Source organism: Rhineura floridana, chromosome 1 (genome assembly GCF_030035675.1).
Source record: "Rhineura floridana isolate rRhiFlo1 chromosome 1, rRhiFlo1.hap2, whole genome shotgun sequence".
Taxonomy (NCBI): Eukaryota; Metazoa; Chordata; class Lepidosauria; order Squamata; family Rhineuridae; genus Rhineura; species Rhineura floridana.
The window spans coordinates 53649991-53672756 of NC_084480.1; the positions used below are offsets into that span (position 1 = coordinate 53649991).

The following is a 22766-nucleotide window of genomic DNA, read 5'->3' on the forward strand; positions in this document are numbered from 1 at the left end:
AAACTTTAAAAGGCAGAGTAGCATAAACAGCTCAGGGCTTATGTGTCATTTCTTCCTCTTTAAAGGTCTTCTAAGTGAAATGGAAATGGACTGCCTTCAAGTCGATCCCGACTTATGGCGACCCTATGAATAGGGATTTCATGGTAAATGGTATTCAGAGGGGGTTTACCATTGCCTCCCTCTGAGGCTAGTCCTTCCCAGCTGACTAGGGCCTGCTCAGCTTGCCACAGCTGCACAAGCCAGCCCCTTCCTTGTCCGCAGCTGCCAGCTGGGGGGCAACTGGGCTCCTTGGGACTATGCAGCTTGCCCACGGCTGCACAGGTGACAGGGCACGTAACCCCTGAGCAACTCACTATGAGGGTGATCTTTAGCTGGCCCTTGATACCCAGGAGACAAGAGTGGGGATTTGAACTCACAGACTCTGGACTCCCAGCCAGGCTCTCCTCCCCACTATGCTATACCAGCTGTCTCTTCTCCTAAGTAGCTTGTTCAAAATATTGACTACTCAACTTAATCCTACAACTCAGAAATAAGTCAAATTATTGTTATGTTCAGAAAGTGATATAACAGGTTGCCAGTCAAAGCAGGACTCTCAAACTTTAACAAATGTAGATTAACGAATAGTCTGGTCAAGGAGTAGAATACTGTCTAAATAGCTGAACCTTTCAGGTGCAGAACAGGTTGAGGTGAATGCAAAGCAGACTGTGAATATTTTGCAAAGAGAAAAAATATATTTTACAGTCTGATGTGGGCAAGCTTAGATTCAACATAGTACTTCCACTGCCCATAAGCCATTTTTCCTGATGTTCTGTCTCATGCCCCCACCCCCTGCCAACATACTTCATAGACACTGATCCTGTGATCTAGAAGTATGGGATAAGCATAGTTTTCGCACTGGTGGCTATGGTGGTGTGTGGGGGTTGTTGTTTTTTTACCTTATACCAGCTGACAGGAGGGTAGCCCCACATGCATCAGTGTATTGGCTCTTTTGAATTACAAGCATTGGAAAACCAGTTATGTAACCAATTGTGGCTTATGTACATGTAGCAATTGAAAGTTGTGCAGACATTCCCACTTATGATCTATACCCTTTTCAGTTCTTTATTAATAACCACTGAGCACAAAATTAACACATAACATAGTTTTCAAAGTTACACAGCCACCATGGCCAACACCAGAAGTTGTCAATCTCGCTAGGCCCTTCACTAATAGAAATCACCCTCCTCCAAGCCTCATGTCACAGCTCACAGCTCAAGGGATTATAGGGCAGTTACATGCTTCCCTCATCTCCACCCTTTTATAACCATGTTTCATTTCCCATCCTCAAAGCTAGTTGCCAAAGCATCTTCAAAATGGTGGTGTTGGTTCTATCAGCATTTATAAACTCAAGTTCTACATGAACTATGACTTCTATTATTTATATTTCCTAGAATCATTCCTGCCTACACTACCTTATATTCCTTATGGTATTTTTTTAACATGAGTACAAGTAACAATAAACTGATTCCATTAGAAATTATATGAGACATTATTCTTTACATTAATTATCTTCTCATGAACGTCTGGTTCATCTTTTTATCATTTTTATTTTTTGCTGAATCAGAAAATAGATACAGTGGTACTAAAACATTGCTTTACAAGAAAGCTTTTTCCCTTTAAAAATGCATACATAACAACTTCATACTTAAAATAATCTTCTTGGGCATTAAGGCTAATTAGAAAGACAGCCCTCCTGCCACCTACATGCCACAGAGCAGTTGTTTCTTCATTGCACCACTGAAGGTTTTAAAACTAGTTTCTTTGAAGAAGGCAGTTGTTCAATACTGAATTTGAGCTTGTTGTTTTATTTTGCCGGGCTTGTCAGTTTAAGAGCATGTTGTTTGATAGATCATGACCACTGAACTGAAGAGATCTGGGCCATTTGATTCTGGCTGAGTATCAACCTCCACTAACAATTCAAAACTTATCCACATTAACATCTTAAGCTTATTTCTTCATCACCCTAATGTGGGATCATTGCTTGAATGTTGCTTAGAGAAACAGAAAGAAAAAAACCCAGGGAATTTTATTTTGTGTCCTACTTCAGCACCTTTGGAAAGAAATGTGCTGGAATAGAAGCCCCTCCTATTATTCAAACATTGGATGACTTCCACACTCTAATTCAGTCTCCCTAGTCCACCGTCCCAGATTATTGAAATAAAACTGATTGTTGTTTTTGGAGGGTCAGTGTGTCTTAGAGACTAAGTCAGTGTTTCTCAACCGGTGTGCCTCCAGATGTTGTTGGACCACAATTCCCATCTTTCCTGACCATTGGCAATGCTGGCTGAGGCTGATGGGAGTTGTGGTCCAACAACATCTGGAGGCACACCGATTGAGAAACACTGGACTAAGTGAACAAGAAGTCGCCACTTACCTGTACACTTAGAACATTATTCAGCTGGAGCTAAGCACTTTCAAAATATGCTGATTTCAATGGAAGAGTAAGGCAAATCTTTCCACCTGAAACTAATGCAACTGAAAACTTTGGCTGAAATGTGCCCTTTTTGTGTCACTTCAGGCAAGTGAATGAAAGTTGCAGGAATGAACAAGATAAACATTGTAATGTATTTGCAAATTTGAAAGTGCTATACAGATGTTAATATACTGAATTAAAATCATCTAGTACTATTGACTCTGATGTGACTAGATCTGGCTGGAATCCAGGTATTCCAGTTCAACAGCTCAGAGTGTCAGCCTACGACTTTCTTAACGTGCAAAAAAGTTGACTTTTGAGAACATAATTATTTAAAGAGAATAATAATAATACAAACCAATGCCTTCATCATCTGGGAATGTGCATTACAAGGCATACTGCATCACGTCATATATAATTTTGCCAGAGCAGAAACTCTCATTTTGCTACCACCTTCTTGCTTTTTAAATTCAGTGAAAGTGCTTCCAAATTGAAAATGTTAAACTCACAGTTATTAAACTTTCCATTAAGCTCTTATCACAAATTGCAGCACATGTTTCATTTCATGTAATTTGTTTTTTTCAACTTAGGTTTAGAATTCCAGGACACTATATTTTTATTTGATTTTTATGACATCCTCTTGAAACTATATACATGCCCTTTCCACCCTGAAAAATCTTACTAGAAATATGCAGATTTTCTAGAGATTATAATCATATTTTAATCTCATTTATACATTGCCTGCTATGTAATACATTACTGATCTAACCCAACTCTACCAAAAGTGTCAGTTCTGGAATGTGAATTTCAGATTATTATTCTGTACTTAACTATAAAAGTAAGAAAAACACAATAATTTTGCAGGGGGGGGCTTTTGAGATAATACTGCTGTGAGTCTACTACTATTCCTTTAGACAGCATTTTGATAATTTTCTAAAGTGCTTCAGGAACCTTTTTTTTCCATTTAAGATGTGATCACAAGGAACTCAGTGTTGGAAAATATGCAACATTTCTCCAATAACATCAAACATTTGAGACGAAACCATCACAATTTTATGTCTTACCGACAACTGTAATCTTTAAAGTGCAAGAGGGGGGATGGCAGTCCCTAGAAGTGCAAACTTCTTCATGCCCCTTCATCCCTTTTGTGCATGTTTATATAAGTGCATGTTCATATAGGGTGGTCCCTTTGTGCATTTTCATACATATCCCTATGTATCCCTTTCCTCTTCCAAGAAATGCTGACAACTGTAGGAGGCTAAACCAAGTTGGTACTGGCCAAGCTAGGGACTCCTATTCTTTGCAGGCTTTCCACTCTTCCTGTTTCTCTCGAACATCATGTATGTTGATTTATTAACCTGGCTTAATTACCACTCTAACAGATCACCCTGTTGTACTGATGTGATTGAATTTCCACTCCATCCTTTCAATGCATGTTTATAGGTGAAGCAAGGATTGGTGAAAGGTGTTGGCCTTTCTGGACTCAGGGGATACAGGTGTGAAATTACGAATGTTCTTTCAGAGATCTGAAAGTTCACTAGGATTCCTGCTTTTTCCCTTCTATTTCTGCTTCCTTACATGCCTGCCACTAGCTGGGTGGTGAATGGTGTTGGCCTTTCTGGACTCAGAGGATACAGGTGTGAAATTACGAATGTTCTTTCAGAGATCTGAAAGTTCACTAGGATTCCTGCTTTTTCCCTTCTATTTCTGCTTCCTTACATGCCTGCCACTAGCTGGGTGGTCCTTGGCTCCTCTAGCTGAACCCAGACACTTACAACTATTTTCCTCCTTGCTTTTCCCCCTCCTTGCTTTACAATTATTATTGCTTCATTTGCTATCACTGTAGTAATAAATGTGAATAATAAGTTGAGTGGTGCCAGCAGTTAATAACACTTGAACAAAACATCCCATTTTCATCTCCAAACATTATCTGAGGTTGTAAAAGGCTGCCCTATGTATTCATATACAGGAGGGATGGAGAACCTGTGGCCCTCCAGAAGTTGTTGGACTCCAGCTTCTATCAGCCCCAATCAGCATGCCCAATGGTCAGGGATGATGGGAATTATAGTCCAACAACTTCTAAATGACCACAGGTTCCGCCACCCTGAAATACAGGGTTGCCATGCGGTAAAGATTTCCCCTGCATAAAGATGTGGCAATAGGGAAGGTTGCTTCTGTTGAATTTCTGCCTGCCATGCATACGTTAAAAGTCAGAGGAGCTCTGCCAAAGACAGCGAAAGAGAGAACGAGATGGCAACCCCTATCCACTGAGCGCTCCACACTTTGGAACTGAGAAAAGTCAGTTCCGAATAGCCCCTCACAATAAATTAGAGCATTCCCAGAGAAGCTGGCGCCTTCAGATTATTTTTTATTGGTTGAGAGCTGCTTGCTGGAATTCCCCCCACCGACCCCCCTCTTTTTTTTTTTTACCTTTCTCAAAACTTCAAAGCGAAGATGCCGCCCCAAAAATCAACTCTCGTGACGTTGGCTACTAGGCGCGAGGAGTTCGCCTCCCCTGTGGGCGCTCGCTTCGGAGTTGGTTTTGCGCGCGCTCTTACTCTTTGCCTCGCGCCTGAAGCTGTGAAGGTGAAAGTCCGAGATCCTCGGGAGAGTGCGTGAGGGAGAAAAGAGCCACTTTCAGCCGAGAAAGCACCACGTCGGACGTTCCCAAGAATGCTTAATTACAGCTCGGTATGAGCTTCGTTCAAACCCCAGGAATGACGAGGAAAAGTCGAAAGCCAAACGCACTCAATCGCGCGCGCGCGCACACACACAAACAGTGCCCGGCGCAACAGCCTTCTCTCCACGCAGCCTCCTCTTCAACCCCGTGTCCTGAGAGTCTGACGTCCTCTCTCCCAGTTACCTCAGGGCTAGGTGCCCTGCCCTCTTGGCTCAGCCACTGAAGAACTCCCCTCACGCCACCCGCGCCCCCGCCCCGGCTTGCCCACCAAGTGGAACAAGTTGTCAGGAGTTTCCCTGGGTGTGGGGATCACTGCAAGGCGAGAGACCGACACCTTCAGGAACATGATACTCCCCAGCTCTGTCTGTTCTGCCCTCCTCCTGACGCCCACCCCCTTCCTCCTCGTCTTGGGACGGTGTCTTGAAGCAAAGCAAGAGAAGAGAAAGAGGGGGAGTAGGAGGGAGAGAAACCCCGAGGAAAAAAAGAAATGACCATCCTTTTTCAGCGAGTCTTTCGCTCCGGAACGTATCTTACAGCCAAGAACAAAAAGCGGCAGCCGAGGGGTGCAATCCACATTCATGGATATCACGGACAATTTGGTTCCGAACTTCAGTGGAGTGGGTTGACCGTTGCATCCTGGGACCATTAAGCACTGAAACTAATCTTGGTCAAGATTAGGCATTTGGAGTCATACAACATATTCCCTGGTCCCCTAAGATAATATTCAGTTAACAATGAGGAAGGGAGAGTAACAGAAAGTAGAACCCTGGTACCAGCTAAGGATGCTTCCATACTGCAATTTATTGTGGACTTTGCATAGCAGCCATCCACACAATATCATCCTCATCATCTCATGTTGTTTTCCCATTTAATCTCGATTTCCCATTTCCTAAAAGAAGCAAAACTGGTGGAAATGGTAAATGGTAAAACCAGATTAAATGGGGAAAAATATGGGATGCATTTTGATGAGGAAGGTGCTGTGTGGATGTTGCAATAAACTTGTGCGCATGAGCAGTACCAAGCACACAATAAACCACTGTATGGAAGCAACCTAATCTAAAATATATATTAAAAAACAGGCTTTGTATTGCCTGTCCCTTCACCCCCAACCTGGCACTTTGGGGAAACCCTAGGCTGTGTCATTTCATCAGAGGGAGAAAAATATTGCATCTTCTGTTTCACTGGTGGAAAAAACGCTTTCCGGTGACCTCATAGATATGGTACATGGATCATGCCTAGTTTTAAATCCAAGATTTTGGAAAGGCTCAAAATGTGAAACAACTTTTTTGGAATGTCTTATTACACTCTTACCCCACTGGGAAGAAAATCTCCCAAGGGTGGAAGTGGATGAGTCTTGATCTCACCATCTGCAACAGGCTTCCCATCAAGGCCCAACAACTGCTGTTTGAATAATAATATAAAATACTCAAATTGTAATGCAAACCTTCCCATTTCTTAACTCCCACATTCTATTTACTGAGATGTCAAATATCAGCTGCCATAGTGGAGCCTCATGCCATTATTTCCCTGTAGGAAGAGACATGGCACTATGGAGGAGCATACTATTTATAACCTGCACTGTACTGTCTAGATATAATAATAATAATAATAAAATTTTATTTAATTAGTCGGCCATCTGTCCGCCTAAACAGACACTCTGGGCGACGTACACAATATAAAAACAGTATAAAAACATATACATACAGCAAATTACAATATTAACAGCAATTCATCTAACCATCCTTCAGTAATACAATATAAAAACCTAACCCACCCCAGAAATCCCATAGGCCTGCCTGAACAGCCAGGTCTTTAAAGCTTGGCGAAAAGCCATCAGGGAGGAGGCGTGACGAAGGTCAAAAGGAAGCAAGTTCCAGAGGGTGGGGGCCACGATCGAAAAGGCCCTCTCTCTGGTCCGCACCAGTCTAGCTGTTTTCACTGGTGGGACCGAGAGAAGGTCTTGTGAGGCTGAATATGTATTACTCTTGCTTGGCCACAAACAAGAAGGATCTTGTCAGATCCAGCAGCAATATTTTGGTCACAAACATCTAGTTTACTGAACAAAAAGAGTTCTTTAGTAAGCTACAAGAATATCCTGACAGCATGTTTGAAATATCCATACATAGATGTAGGCGTAGTAAGTTCTGGTGCCTCACACCTCAATGTCAAACACATTAGGAACATTTCAAAAAAGTTAGGTCCTACTGAAAGAAGTAGAAAGGGTCCTTGTCAGACTAAGAGGCATGTACAGATGTAAACAGTTTTAGCAGTGAGTCCACCGTGGAAAAATATATCGCAACTTGAGCACATGCACCATCTTCTCCAACTGATCAAGCTCAATGGAAACCTGTTCTGCTTTTCAACAGATGCTGGATTTCCTCAGTGTTGACTGGATAGCCTTTGGGTTGCTCAAGTAGTCATTGGCTAACCTTTGCATCACTCACAAAGTGGCATGGCCCCCACCCTATCTTTGGTGTAGGGTAACACACGATGCTGATTGACTGGCTGTTGTGTCAGTCATAAAACCAACTTTACCTGTTTTGCTAGGAAGAGTGTTCCCTCCATCTGGAGCAAAAACCAAATTGAGGGTATGCCCTGTCCTATGTGTCAGGCCGGTGACAATTTGAGACAGCCCCATGGTCATCATGGAGGCTATGAAGTCCTGAGCCGGAACACTAGAGGCAGCCTCAGCATGGACATTGAAATCACCCAGGACTATTGTTCTGGGCTCTTCCAATACCACAGCCGAGGCAGCCTCTGCCAGCTCAGTCAGAGAAACTGCCGGGCAGCAGGGTGGATGGTACACCAACAGCAACCCTAGTTTACTATGTCCTTGGCCTGACACCAGGTGCAGGCCCTCACAGCTAGCTCCAAGACAGAGTGGTTTCCTAGTGACAGAGATGGAAGTTCTGTAGATCACAGCAACCCCTCCCCCATCCCAGCAGTCTGTGCTTGTGTTGCACCGAGTATCCAGGTGGGCAAAGTTGGGTCAGATCAACTCCTTCCAGCTCACTCACCTAGGTCTTGGTAATGCACACCAACTTGGCACCCTCACCCATGATCAAATCATGATTATTATTTTTTATTCGATTTCTATACCACCCACAGCCCGAAGGCTCTCAGGGTGGTGCACAACATAGGATAAAATACAATAGAATCACAAAAACAGTAAAAGCATACATATTAAACAATTAAATGACCTGATATACATTAAAAGCTAAAAGATAGATTAAAATGCCTGGGAGAATAAAAAGGTTTTAACCTGGCGCCGAAAAGATAAAAGTGTAGGCGCCACGTGCACCTCATCGGGGAGACTGTTCCATAATTCGGGGGCAACCACCAAAAAGGCCCTAGATCTTGTTACAACCCTCCGAGCTTCTCTGTGAGTCGGAACTCGGAGGAGGGCCTTAGATGCTGAACGTAGTGAACGGGTAGGTTCATATCGGGAGAGGCGTTCCGCTAGGTATTGTGGTCTCGCGCCGTGTAAGGCTTTATAAGTCAAAACTAGCACTTTGAATTTGGCCCGGAAACAGAAAGGTAGCCAGTGCAAACGAGCCAGAACAGGTGTTATATGTGCGGACCGCCTAGTCCTCGTCAACAGTCTAGCTGCTGCATTTTGCACTAGCTGTAGTTTCCGAACTGTCTTCAAAGGCAGCCCCACGTAGAGCGCATTGCAGTAATCCAATCTAGAGGTTACCAGAGCATGCACAACTGAAGCGAGGTCATCGCTTTCCAGATAGGGACGTAGCTGGGCTATCAACCGAAGGTGGTAGAACACATTCCGTGCCACCGAGGCCACCTGCACCTCGAGAGACAGGAATGGATCGAAAAGAACCCCCAAGCTACGAACCTGTTCTTTCAGGGGGAGTGTAACCCCATCTAGAACAGGTTGAACATCCACCATCTGGTCAGAGAAGGCGCTCACCAACAGCGTCTCAGTCTTGTCAGGATTGAGCCTCAGTTTATTAGCTCTCATCCAGTCCATTATCGCGGCCAGGCAACGGTTCACTGAAATTGGGGTGGCATCACCCATGTGCCTCCTTAGTAAGACTCCAAAACACCTGATATGGACCCAACAAGAGCCCACCAACAAAACCTACCTGAACTAGTTATTTCAGTAGGCCTCTGGGAGAATTGGGAACAGTCAGACCCACTCAATATCTTTTACACAGGGCACATCTACTCCCCCCATCTCACACCCAGAGAAGGCCAGCCTTCTGCCAGTTACAGACTCTTCTGAAGCAGGCTTTCCCAACCGGTGTGCCTCCAGATGTTGTAGAACCACAACTCCCATCAGCCTCAGCCATTGACAATGGCTTTAGGGTAAAGATACACTTACTGTTGTGCCAGTTTCAGTGCATCTCCACCTGTTTTCTGAAAATGGGGGCACATGATACTAGTCAAAGTTCACCCTTTTTATTCTAAAACTTGGTCAGATCAGTTTGAGGTTTTTTTAAAAATATTCAGCTTCTGGCAGCTTTCACAACTGATTGGTAGCTCAATCCATTTGCCTTCAAGGTGTAGCCAATGGAAACACTGCTGTAGGCTCAGGCAGAGACAGTAATTGGCCCAATGCTTTGCTGTGGACAATCCTTAAAGGTCTGAAGTCAGCAGTGGGGAAGGGAGGTGTGTCCAACCGAGGGCAGAGACACTTCAAAATGTAGCCAGAAAAACCATTCTCACAAATTTGAACCTACCCATTCGCTTCGTTCGTCATCGAAGGCCCTCCTCTGGGTACCAACTCATTGTGAAGCCCGGAGGGTGGTTACTAGATCTAGGGCCTTTTCTGTGGTGGCCCCCGAGTTGTGGAATAGCCTCCCCGAAGAGGTACCCCTGGCACCTACACTATTATCTTTTCGGCGCCAGGTAAAGACCTTTTTATGCTCCCAGGCATTTTAATCACTCTAATCTTTTTAGCTTTTTAATCTTGTATACTAAGTCTTTATTTTTATTTTCTGTTTAACTGTATTTGTTTTTATGTCATATATGTTTTTGTGATTTTATTATTGCCATATATGTATTTTACCCTATGCTGTTTACCGCCCTGAGAGCTATTTGCTAAGGGCAGTATATAAATGCAACCAAATAAATAAATAAATAAATTTTGAAGAGACTAGTGTGCCCACAGCCTCAGAATACTGTATGCCATTGATTTCAATGGCCTTGTATGCAATCAATGTCTGTATGCCATTGATTTCAATAGGATAGGCTACTCTTTACAGTAGGCAAAATGTTTTTTAGTGTATGCACAATAATGAATGCAACAAACATGTTGGCAAAGATGCCTCATATAGACAGACTCATCAGGAAATTCCAAATGGCTGTGGTTTCCCATCAAATGTATGTTTGGTGGCAAACCTAATTTTGCTGATTGTAAGTGTGAAACGATGTCTAGGCCTGACTCCTGACTTGCTGGTTTATTCCACTATTTGGAAGATCACATTAAACTCAATAGGATTTTCAAATTATGGGTTGTATTCAATTAGGTTTTACTCAGAACAGACCTGTTACAATTAATAGTCCATAGGTAGTTATATCCATTAATTTCAATGGGTCTACTTTGAGTATAACTGAGATTGGATAAAATCCAATGTGTATTTAGGGTCAGGGTGTCAGCCACTTTCTCTGCTGGCCGTTTACTTTGTAGCACACAGAGTTACCTGGATTCAGCAACTATTCAGATTCTCAAGAATATATATCTTCTAAATAGTTTTGAACACTAAAATAAATCCACAGATGTTTTCATGTGTGGCAGTAAATCATCTTTGAATATCTCTTTTGTCAACATGCAAATGTGAGTATGAAACAGAAAGGAAAAGAGTGCAGTTTTTAAGTTAAAACATTTTAACCAAAGCAGGTTTTATGCTCAAACTATAAGCGTAAGAAATGAAAATAAATGTAATCATCATATGTGAAAACGGCCAGAAGAATTCCCGTTTCTCTCTATGGCTTTGACCATCTTAATCATGTGTGAAACTAGAACTACTAGCAGCATAATGGTATCATTTTAAGAATTCTTCTATTGAAAAAAAATCTGTTTCCTAAAACAATAGCAATGTGAGACAAAGTTAGCTAATATTTACAGAAGTCAACATTTCAGATCATTATCATTATCTCTTTGTTCAAACATAGGTTATCTAATTAAATACTGTTTGTACTGTGAGCCAGAGTATATTTTCTTTTTAACAGAATAGTGACCAGCTGTCAACATTTTCTGTTCATGGGTAATTCATTGTAATCCTCTTCCTCTCCATCACAGTCATTTGTCAATGTCTTTTTGGACCCTTCTGCACTGTACTTGCAATAATAACTTAAGCAAGTCTCTTATCAGTGCTAATAACCTGACATCCTATCTACATAAAAAAAAATTAAAAAAATAGAGGACAGTGGTCCTGGTGGATTTCAACGTTCATGCCAGGGCAAACTTGACAGCATCACTTCAGTACTTCACGGCTGCCATGACAGCCATGGGGCTGTCTTAGCACATCGCTGGCCTGACACATGAGGAAGAGCAGACTGGATCTGTATTTGTGGGGAGGCTGGTTGATGGTTTGCAGGGCAATACCCTGTTGTCATGGACATTTCCTGGTAAGGTTTAGTTCAACAGTGACAGTTCCCCTCTCAGGTTGACTGGATGGGTCCAGGGTATGGTTACTTATACATTAGGCAATTTGTTTATTTATTATTTGATTTATATCCCGCCCTTCCTCCCAGCAGTTCTTAGCCTACCCTTCATTAGAATAATCCAAGAGGTGCAGCATATAAACACAATATATAATGCAAAGCAACATTATAAAACAATCTTAAAAAGAATAACAAAACAAATAATCAAAAACCAATAAATCATCAGATCCTGAATTGTGGACTGCCCCACTGCACAACTAGGTTAATTAAAACCCTGAGTGAATATAAAGGTTTTTAACTGGTGCCAAAACCCCATCACATTCAGCACCAGTTGAATCTATAAGAGGGCATTCCACAAACAGGGTACCACTTTTGAGAGTACCCCCTCATGTGTTGCCCCATATTAAACCCTTCACAAATGTAGTACCATTAAGAGGATGTCTCCACTGAATAGGAGTTAATGCCTTTTTGAAGGAGGGGGTTGTATCAGCTGCACTGAGAGATGGTGGTGTGTCCCCTTCTTCAGAGTGTCTCCCTGGACCCAGAAGTGTGTCACAACTATCACCCAGTCACAAATATCTTGGGCAAGGAGCTTGCATATGTTTTGGCTGTCCAACTTCAGGCATACTGGAAGCTGAGTCTCTTGACCCATTTCAATCGCCTTTCACACCTGGTTTCAGCACTGAAACAGCTATGGTTGCCCTGCATCAGAAGAAAGACAAAGGGAGTGCAACCCCTGCTGGTCCTCCTTGATATCTTAGCAGCTTCTGATACCATAAACCACGGGATCCTCCTGAACCAACACTCTAGGTTGGGATTTGGAGGCACCGTCCTACCTACAGGTTCAGTTCTAGAGAACAGCGTCTGGTCCCATGATAGTTTTCTGGGATACCATAAGGTTCCATCTTGTCTGCCATGCCCTTTATATGAAGCTGTTGGGAGTGGTCATCAGGACACTTGTGGTGTGATGTTATCAATATGCTGATGACATTCATCTCTATTTTTCCTTGCTGTCTGAATCTGGTGAAGCCAAGCAGGTGCTGGACCAGTGACTGGAGGCAGCAGGGCCAGCCTAATAATGAGGTGGAATGAAATAAGTGTCTCAGGCGGGCACAGCGGAGGGCAAATTGGCACCCATCTCCTGCTTGCTGCCCTGGGCTCCTGTTGGGATGAAGGGTGGGATATAAATAAATAAATAAATTATTGTGCACATGTCCACACCAGGCAAGGCTTGCTGCCTACTCCTCGTCTCACTGAGAAAAGTCCATGGGGGTCCTTCTTCAGGGGCAGGCATTCTGGGTGAGGTGGCTAGCAGAATGCCTGCACCATAGTCAGTTTGCTGCAACACCTTTAAAGGCTTTTCAAAGCTAGTTTGGGGAAAAACCCCGCCCTTTTAAAATCTAAAATCTTTTTTTTAGCCACTCCAGCAAACCATGTTGATGGTGCAAGCATTCTGCTGGCCACCTTGCCCAGAATGCCTGGCTCTGAAAAAGGAACTCCTGGACCCTTTGTCAAAGGAAGGTAAGGCAGGGAGGTGGTGGTGGTACAGAAGCCGTCACTGCTGCCGCTGCCAATGTTAACAGCAAAGTAAAAAAAGGAAAGAAAAACGTAAGTAAGAGGGAGCAGGAGGGAGGCTTTCAAGTAGCTAAAGTTTAGTGAATCATATGCTCCAGTGATGCTTACCATGAGTATGCTAAAACAAACATTAAGTGAAACACCCACACTCTAGTTGTGCAGCCTTCAGAATAAAGGTCTATGTGAACAAAATCTGAATGAGAATGTGCTACACCAAGGGGGTCCATACATTTTTATTATATTTGGTGGCCATCCCAAATTTGTGCTTGCCCAAACTCCTTCATCTCCTTGAGGGAAGACTTATCCCTAATATCATATTGAGCTTTGGAGGAACCTGGAATGCTTCTGAGGCCCAGTGCCACTGCAGATATGAAGCAGCACCCCTCCTCTTCAATTCTAGGTTGGTGGGGTGGGGGTGGACCAACACAACTGTGGGGGTGGCCTCCGCTCTACTTCCCAGCTCTTAGCTGGGGATGGCCTTTTCCCTGTTGCACTAGCTCTGGAGAAACCCAGAAAGTGGTAAGACATCTCACTGCTTTCAGAATGGCTCCCAGGGCCAGAGCAATGCCAGGAAGAGCCCTAACTTTGCCCTTCTATGAAATCCCTCTGGTGAACCATCCAACTTTTGGGGAGAGATTCAATCACATACTGACAAATTCAGTAGATTTTGTGCTGATGCACAATTAAACGGGATTGAGCACTCTTGAGCAACAAACCCACTTCCTCCCAAAATTGGACTTTTTGTGATAAGGAAAGTAAAGGGGAAATGCACTGGAAATTGTGGGATAACACATGCTTAACACAGCAACATACCTGTATCACTCCTCTCAAACAAATTGGAGTAAGAGTTCAATGAACAATCAACAGTATATAACTTTCCTCAACCCCAACCCCCATGCTGTGCAAGCAAATCTGGATAAATATTCAATAAACAGGTTGTTAAAACCTTTGACAGTTAATCAGTTTAGGCTGCCACATACTCACTTACCTGGGAGTAAACCCCATCCAACCTAGTGGAATTTACTTCTGAGTAAACATGGGTATGTTCAAGCTGCTTTCATTGACCCGATCAAAACCTGGCAGCCCCAATAAAGGCAAATACCTTGGCCCTACTGGCTCGTTGGGCCCTACTCACGCCATGCATCATCTGTGCATGCAAAGACCTGTATCTGTCTGTGCTGAGTTCCGTACAAGGCCCAGGAGCTGCGAAATAACGGCAGCAGCAAAGCATAAATTAAGTAAGTTGTCTTCAGGCTGAAAACTAGGTGTGTATGTGGGGAAGGGGGGGACAGTGCACTGAAAAGGAGGGATGCTTTTTGGGGAGGTGGCAGAAGGATTGGGCGAGGTGGCCACAAGGGGCACGTTTAGAAAGTCGGTCCCAGGTAATTTCTCAAAGCAACCGGAGAGTGACAGACAGCGGGACACGACCCTCCCTGCCGAACAAACAGGGTGTATTTATTTATAAGTCCGAGGAGAATACATAGGGCCATTGATTCCCGCCTTGAGCAAGCAGCTTTCGTTGGAGAGGAAACGGCTTCCTATTTCAATAACAGAGCGGCCTTTGACGGGTCTTGGAGCCAGAAAGAAAGCCAAAAAAGCACACGCCCTCAGGAAACGGGGGGAGAGTCGAGGACAGCCCACGGGGGAGGGAGAGGATGGCTCAGGGAGTTGATCTGCGGGGGAAAGGGAGACGCGAGAAACGCGGAAACGCAAAGCAAAATATTCGGTATTGAAGAGGAAAAGGGAGAGCTAATCTCTTTGCTGAAATTGCTAACGAAAAAGCATCGGCTTGAGGAAGATCCTTTCACTCACACCTGTAGAGATCTAGAACTGAGCTAGATCTCAAGAACGAGCGAGAGCTCACGATCGCGTTCGGATCGTGTCTTCGCTTTGTGAGCTGGGCTTAAACAAACGAGAGGCAACGGACATATTCCGGCCTGGGAGCTTTAGATGGCGCTATTGGCTAAACAAACAGCCTTGAATGTGCTTTCCCAGCCGAGCAGAGACTCGACGACAAGCCATCTGCAAAAGGTAGACGAGGCGGAAAACGGGTCGTCAATGGTGGCGCAAACGAACTGTCGCGTCCTTTGATTTGATAAAATTCTTAAAGTGCAAATCGGACATTTTGCAAGTTGTCGAAAAATATCCAGGTTAGGTAACAGACAAAACAGCGAAATCGGAAGCCGGTCGGTTTGATGGAGAAACAGAGTTAAGTCCATTGCGCTTCGTTTATTTGCTTTTTGGCGTCTCTAGGAGACGCAACACAACCAGCCAATTGCATATCCCGTAAGAACATCCCGTAACTAGGAACCTGCAAATTGGGCTCAAAGATAGGACAATTTGGCTACAAGCAACTGTGGGAAGAAACAGAGAGAGCATTGGGCGTGGTCACACATTTATGGGGGCTATTTTATTCCAATATGCACTTACAGTTAATCTTAGCCAAGTCTCTACATCGGGGATGGAGGACCTGTAGCCTTCATATGACTGCAACTCCCATCAGCCCCAGTCAGCATAGCCAAACAACATCTGGAGGGCTACAAGTAGTGCATCTTTGCTCTGTATCTTTGACCTTAAAAATGATCTTTGCATATAAATAGGAATATTGAGATCAAGGGGGACTGAACCTGAGAAGATATTTTAAGTAATTGGTTTCTAGGAGAATTCAAGTCTCTCATATTTACACTGATTATTTCAGATTCATTGAAGTAATGTTGATGCTATGTTGTTGCTGCTATCCTTATGATGTAAAATTTTCTGTTGCATTGTTTGGATATGTTGCTGAGTTTTATATGTTGATGCACATGATGGTTTAGTTGTTTTTAATACTGAATGCTGCTTTGGGCATAATTTCTTGCAGTGTACAATAAACAGGGTCTGATTAGCATGTGTACGCAGGCTGAGCTTCAGTAGATCTTGCACCAAGGTTTCCCATCCTTGCTGAAATGTGAAGAAAGGAATCTAGTACTAGAAAACATGGCTAATGTTTCTCTCACCTGTGCATTCCAAGAGAAAGGCCCCTCCCCACCTGACCTTGTGGCAAAGGCTGCTGGGGGCATGAAAAAATACGGTGGCCAGTGAAGGTGGCATTGCCTGCCCACCTTCCTCAGGTAAAGTGGAGTAGAGAGGGGAGGTCCAGTATTCATTGATTTCAGTTGATCATTGGCAAATAATTAAGTTGTGGCCAAATTTTAAATTCAGCACTGGTGTCCATCTCTTTCTTGATAGCTCTGACATAATCATCTTTCCACTGAATACAGAATACACTCACATACAATTGTACATGCACGAGAGGTGCTTCCAGCCTGTTAGTATTTTGGGGTGGGATTCATGTTGTGGACTTAAAGTTGATTTGGAGCTCTTGTACAACAAATCTACCTCCCCCCTCAAAAAAAAAATCAATAGGAAAAGTGATATGAAAATACTTTGGAAAGTGTGTGATGATGCAACTTTGTCTAACCTCCTCACAAGAATATTTGATATAATCTAATCTCCCTGCAAATAGGTCAGAATGAAAGCTCCATAAACAGGTTGTCTGGAGGTGATCAAAGTCCCAGCTCCATAGCATCAAAGGGCTTATCCAAACGGAGCGGGATACTCCACGGTTTCCATATTCAGTTTGTCATCTGATAGTCCTCACTTTGCCTTTTAGTTCGCTCTTTCCCAATAAAAAAAATGCTTTTTTGCACCCGCACATGCAGCGGTAAGACCCCTACATTCTTTTCGCTTTTTCCAAGCTGTGCCTCTAAAACCTCCCCCTATCAACCAATTGGTCAGCAAAAAAATGACGTATGCTCCTCTCCCCCTTTGCAACGAAGCACAATATGGCTGTAAAGGAGTTCTGGCAGTGGAAGGAAAGGGAGAAGGAGGGGGGTGGTCAGTTTCAGCCTGCCTCTGGAAAGCTTTGTCAATTTCATTCTACTCACTGGGGTTTTTGTTTCAAATCATTTCGCCTAGGGAAGGAAAGGGAGAAGGAGAGGGGGTGACACATTTCTTGCTTTTTTGGAGAAATAAGTGCAATTGCCAGTGTGTGTATCTCCTTAAATATCCATAAAGGCAGAAAAGCATACATTCGTTTAAGCGTAATATTGCAAATACAAACAAGAAAAGGGCTGCTGGTCGGTTTCACACCTGCCTCTGGAAAGCTTTGTCAATTTCATTCTACTAGCTGGGGGTTTTGTTTCAAATCATTTTGCTGCGGGAAGGAAAGGGAGAAGGAGGGGGGGTGATACGTTTCTTGCTCTATGGTTCTCCAGTCTCTATGGTTTTGGGCGGCGGGGACGCTGTAGCAAACCACTCATATGCAGGGCAGGGAATGCCCATTACTTTCAACGGGTAGAATTGGGGGCAGAAAAGCCCATGTGTCTCAATGGGTAGACCTGCCGTCACAACAGCCAATGCATTTCAATGAGTAGATCTGGCATTTCAATGGGTAGACCTGGCATCCGGAAAGTCTATGCATTTCAGTGGGTAGACCAGGCCACCAGGTCTACCCATTTGAAGCCTGCTTGCTTTCTTGTTTGTATTTGCGATATTACGCTTATGTATGCTTTTCTGCCTTTATGGATATTTAAGGAGATACACACGCTGGCAATTGCACTTATTTCTCCAAAAAAGCAAGAAACTGTCACACACCCCTCCTTCTCCCTTTCCTTCCCACTGTGAAATGATTTGAAACAAAAATCCCAGTGAGTAGAATGAAATTGACAAAGCTTTCCGAGGCAGGCGTGAAACCGACCAGCAGCCCCTTTCTTGCTTGCTCTGCATTGCAGATCTCACCCAGAGCAGCCACCCAGTTTGCAGGCTGGCAAAAAATAAAATGCATCTGCGCAGTAGTTGCAGACCCCCCCCAACACCCCACCATTGCGATGATTGGTTCAATTTTCCCGGGCTTATTCTCGCACATGCACAAAAGTGCAGATACATGATTGGCTGGAATGAGGAGTAGGGGCAAGGGGAAATGCCCAAGAACCACCCATCAGCTGTAAAGTCCGCGGTATTGCATCCTACCTCCTGAAGGCAGAGCGGATGATTCCCGATTTTAAACAGCAAATTGCATTTTTGCCGGTATTGCAAGGAGCGGATTTAACCCGCAAAAATGCGTAACAGCGCGAGACATTATTTGGACGACCGAAAAATAATGAACACACATAGCGGGTGTGTCACACATTTTGCAGTCTGGATGAGCCCTACGTCTATCCTCTTCTCCAGATTGATCTAGGAAGTGCTAACACAGAGTGTACCTGCCCATGATTCCAAAAGCTGCTGCACTAAGTAATTACAGAAAACTGTAGATTGTGGGCACATTTATGATGATGCTATTACATAAGTGTGCCATAACATCTTGCCCTGGGAAACAAACACAATTAAGTGAGTTGGGTCACTAGACTTATGTTAAGAGAAAGGTGAAGTAAGACTTCAGAAAGCTAAACCAAATGGGCAGTAAGAAACAACTGCTAGCTATTCTATTTGGCATTTTAATTGCACTTCAAATTCATCGTGCTACTGCTTCTGCTTGGGAATTGATTTTTCCATGATCTAGCCTTTGGAAGAATGTGCTAGGAATACCTGGTTAATCTCACTTTCTAGCCAGCAGGGAATTCATTATTCTTCCTTGTTATTCATATGTCCTTGTTTTCTGTTGATTATTTTTCCAAACAGCATTCCATTCCCTGGTCATTAATGAATGTGGTAAATAATTGCATGCTCCAAAGTATTCCCTACAACAGCTCAGGAAGTATATCCTTTCTGTTTTACCTATTGCCACTTTTTAATTCATCCAGATGATTTCTGGTTCTTGTAATACGAATTTTCTTGCTCGAGCTGTAATAATTGTGAATTTGAATGTCTAAAGCCTAATCATTAGCTAAAGGTAAGGAAAGACCCCAGAAAATCTTACTTATTTAACAGGGCAAACTGGCAAGATCCATGTGGCATTTACTGGTGCTAGGGATGGGAACCTTGGGGCCCTCCAGATTTTGGACACCAGTCAATCCTGACTGTTGGCTGGGCCTGAGAAGAGATGGAGTCCAACAACATCTGGAGGGCCACAGGTTAACCACCTCTGGTTTAGGAGGGAGGGAAATACCTCAGTTTATTCCAATAGTGTTTGATGATTATTTCTAAATGTTTCTCTTTTTAGAGTGGAATTGGATAGTTCAAGAAAGACACAACTTTATGGTAATGCCGTCCTAAGCTCCTACTGGAGGAAGGGCGGACTATAAATCAAATAATAATAAAGAAATTAAAAATTAATGTATTCAGATTTGGGAAGTGAATCTAGGACCAAACTATATGCTATTTTTATTTTCATTTTTAATGTATTTAAATCCCACCCTTCCTCCCAATACATGATTGGCTTCAGTCCAAAGGGTGCCAATGGAAAAGAGAGGTTCTCTGATTGGCCATGCCTGAACAGGGCTATAGTGAATGTTGCATGTGTTCAGTGGTGTTCTTTATTTTATTTTTATTTATTTATCAAATTTATATCTCTCCCTTCCTCCCGAAGGAGCCCAGGGTGGCAAATAGATCAATAACATATTAGCAGCAGCAGCAGCAGCAGCAACAACATAGCAATCTAAAAAGAATACACATAAAACCTTCTAAAAACAGTTACAGGTAAAAACACTCTAAAAACATTTACAAAGAAAAACATTCTTCTATCCAGTGATCTCTGCGTTGCTAGGAACAGTCTCCTTCAGTTGTCAAATGCCTGGGTAAACAGGAATGTTTTTAAATTCCTCCTGAAAGTCAATAGTGCATAGATGCTGATGGTGAGGCCCAGAGTGGCCTGCCCAGTGTTTTGCATGAATGAAGCTACCCGAAAACGTGCCCTCGAATCTATGGCTGGCATGCAGTAGTTTGGCAGAGGGGCTTGCACATACACCCCATTTCCATTTCTGCTTTTAAACATCATGGGTGGTATTCAATGCTGGTTCTACTCAGAGTAGATCCATTAAAATTAACAGTCATGGCTAACTTAGGTTCATTAATTTTAATGGATCTGCTGTGAGTAGAGCTTAGTTGAATGCAACCCCATGCCTAAATACAGCTATAGTGTCATTCTGAGTAGCACACCCATGCTCCCATATTTTTCACCAGTTAACATATTCATATGTCTTCAAAGGCATACAACACATTACAGTAATCCAAATAGGAGGTTACCAAATCATGAATCACTGCAGATAGGTAATCTACCTCTAGATAGCTTTGTAGCTGGGGTGCCAGCCTAAGCTGGTAAAAGCACTCCTTGTCACCAAAGCCATTTGAGCACTTGCATCTTAAATGACTAGTCTCCACTTGGTCCTATATTTTATTTAAAAAGGATTGTATTAATTTATTTAATTTATTTAATTTAATTTAATTTATATACCACCCTAAGCCAAAAAGGCTCTCTGGGCGGTGTACATAGAGGATAAACAAGAAAATATATAAATAGAACAAATATAAGAAAATCAAAAAGCAAAACAAACAAAGAACAGAAACCAAACAACATCAGAACATACCAGCAATGAAACACTGTTTTAAAATACACTACAAAACAATTTCATTTAAAAAGAATATTTAAAATTTTTAAAATGCCTGGGAGTATAAAAAGGTTTTCACCTGGCGCCGAAAAGATAGCAGCATCGGCGCCAGGCGTACCTCATCGGGGAGACTATTCCACAATTCGGGGGCCACCACCGAAAAGGCCCTGGATCTAGTCACCGCCCTCCGAGCTTCTCGATGTGATGGCACTCGGAGGAGGGCCTTAGATGTCGAGCGCAGTGTACGGGTAGTTTCGTATTGGGAGAGGCGTTCCACCAGGTATTGCGGTCCCATGCCGTGTAGGGCTTTATAGGTCACAACCAGCACTTTGAATTTAGCCCGGAAACAAATAGGAAGCCAGTGCAGACGGGCCAGAACAGGTGTTATATGAGCGGACCATCTGGTCCTCGTCAATAGTCTGGCCGCTGCATTCTGGACTAGCTGTAGTTTCTGAACTATCTTCAAGGGCAGCCCAACGTAGAGCGCATTGCAGTAGTCCAACCTAGAAGTTACCAGAGCGTGAACAACTGAGGTGAGGTCATCACTGTCCAGATAGGGACGTAGCTGGGCTACCAATCGAAGATGGTAGAAAGTGTTCCATGCCACCGAGGCCACCTGGGCCTCGAGAGACAAGGAAGGATCGAAAAGAACTCCCAAGCTACGAACCTGTTCCTTCAAGGTTATTGTTATGATTATGAAAGATTTCTGAACATGGACATTTTTTTTAATGCATGCCTTTTGTTTTTAGGTCCTGACCAACTTAGAGGTTACTAAAATTCTTAAAGTGCCTTCACGGTGAGATGATGCCCCATCTGTGGAATGCCTGACTCTTACAGATATGACTGGCACTTACCTTTTCATTTCAGCTCCAGGTTAAGACTGACATAATCCGCTTTGTAAATTGATGAGTGCTTAATCTGCTGTGTTGTTTTTAGCTGCCCTTGATGGTATTTTAGTATGTTCTGTTTATTTTACACTTTTTAGATTTTTTATGTTTTGTGCCCCACCCTGCTATCTGTATTGATGAATGGTGATTTATAAATGTCATAATAAATAATGACAACAACAACAGTAATGGCTATGTAAACCTTTTGCTAAATTAGACATTAAGGAATTATAATATCTGCAAATGGCCATTTAGAGAGAATTCAAACTGGGCTGCAATCCTATACATATGTAGCTGAGAATGAATCCCAGTGAACTCAATGGGGGTTATTTCTGAGTAGGCAAGTTTAGGATTATGAAGTTAGAAAATTACACATTTTCATGGTGTGCTGACAAACTTCCAATTAGGGTACATGTTGAAAGAGCCAAGTCTTGACTTGTAATATTTGAAAATCCCTCTTGAAATCAATATTCACAGCAAATTGATTTGCATTCTATGAACTTATATTTATTAAAAAGTATGCATTTATTTTTTACAGAAAAGTAAAAGCATGTCTGGAACTGAATTGTGATTTTGTAATAGCAACATTATGCATTTGATTTAGATAGAAGTATACTGCATTTCATTCCTCAGCAAACACTCAACTTCTAACCATCCCGCATGCATATTTCAATAGCTTCCTTAAAGAGTCAGGGCCCTCACTGTTGGTTTAGGTCAGTCTTTCCCAACCTTTGGGTCCCCAGATGTTGCTGTACTATCATTCCCATCATTTCTGACCATTGGCCTTGCTGGCTGGGGCTGATGGGAGTTCTAGTTTAACAACATCCGGGGATCCAAAGGTTGGGAAAGGCTAGTTTAGGTTATGAACTGATGAATCCTGTGAATTAACGAAGCTCCTATTTTTAGGTACTGTCACATTTGTCAGGCCACAACTGATGTTTTTGTACCAGCATCAGGATTCAGCTCTCAGTTTAGCAGCAAGCACTGACACCATTGTGAAGTGTTGGCCTTTATGCCTACAA

The 22766-nt window shown here is 43.0% G+C and overlaps 1 protein-coding gene across 1 annotated transcript in view; it reads right to left on the reverse strand.

Moving 5' to 3' along the window:
• HAPLN1 (hyaluronan and proteoglycan link protein 1) overlaps nt 1-5056 on the reverse strand; it is a 115902-nt gene extending 110846 nt beyond the window's left edge. Inside the window, exon 1 of the mRNA XM_061622016.1 lies at nt 4883-5056. The gene's annotated coding sequence lies outside the window, so the exon portion shown is untranslated. The remainder of the gene's footprint in view (nt 1-4882) is intronic.
• Nucleotides 5057-22766: the final 17710 nt, after the last annotated feature.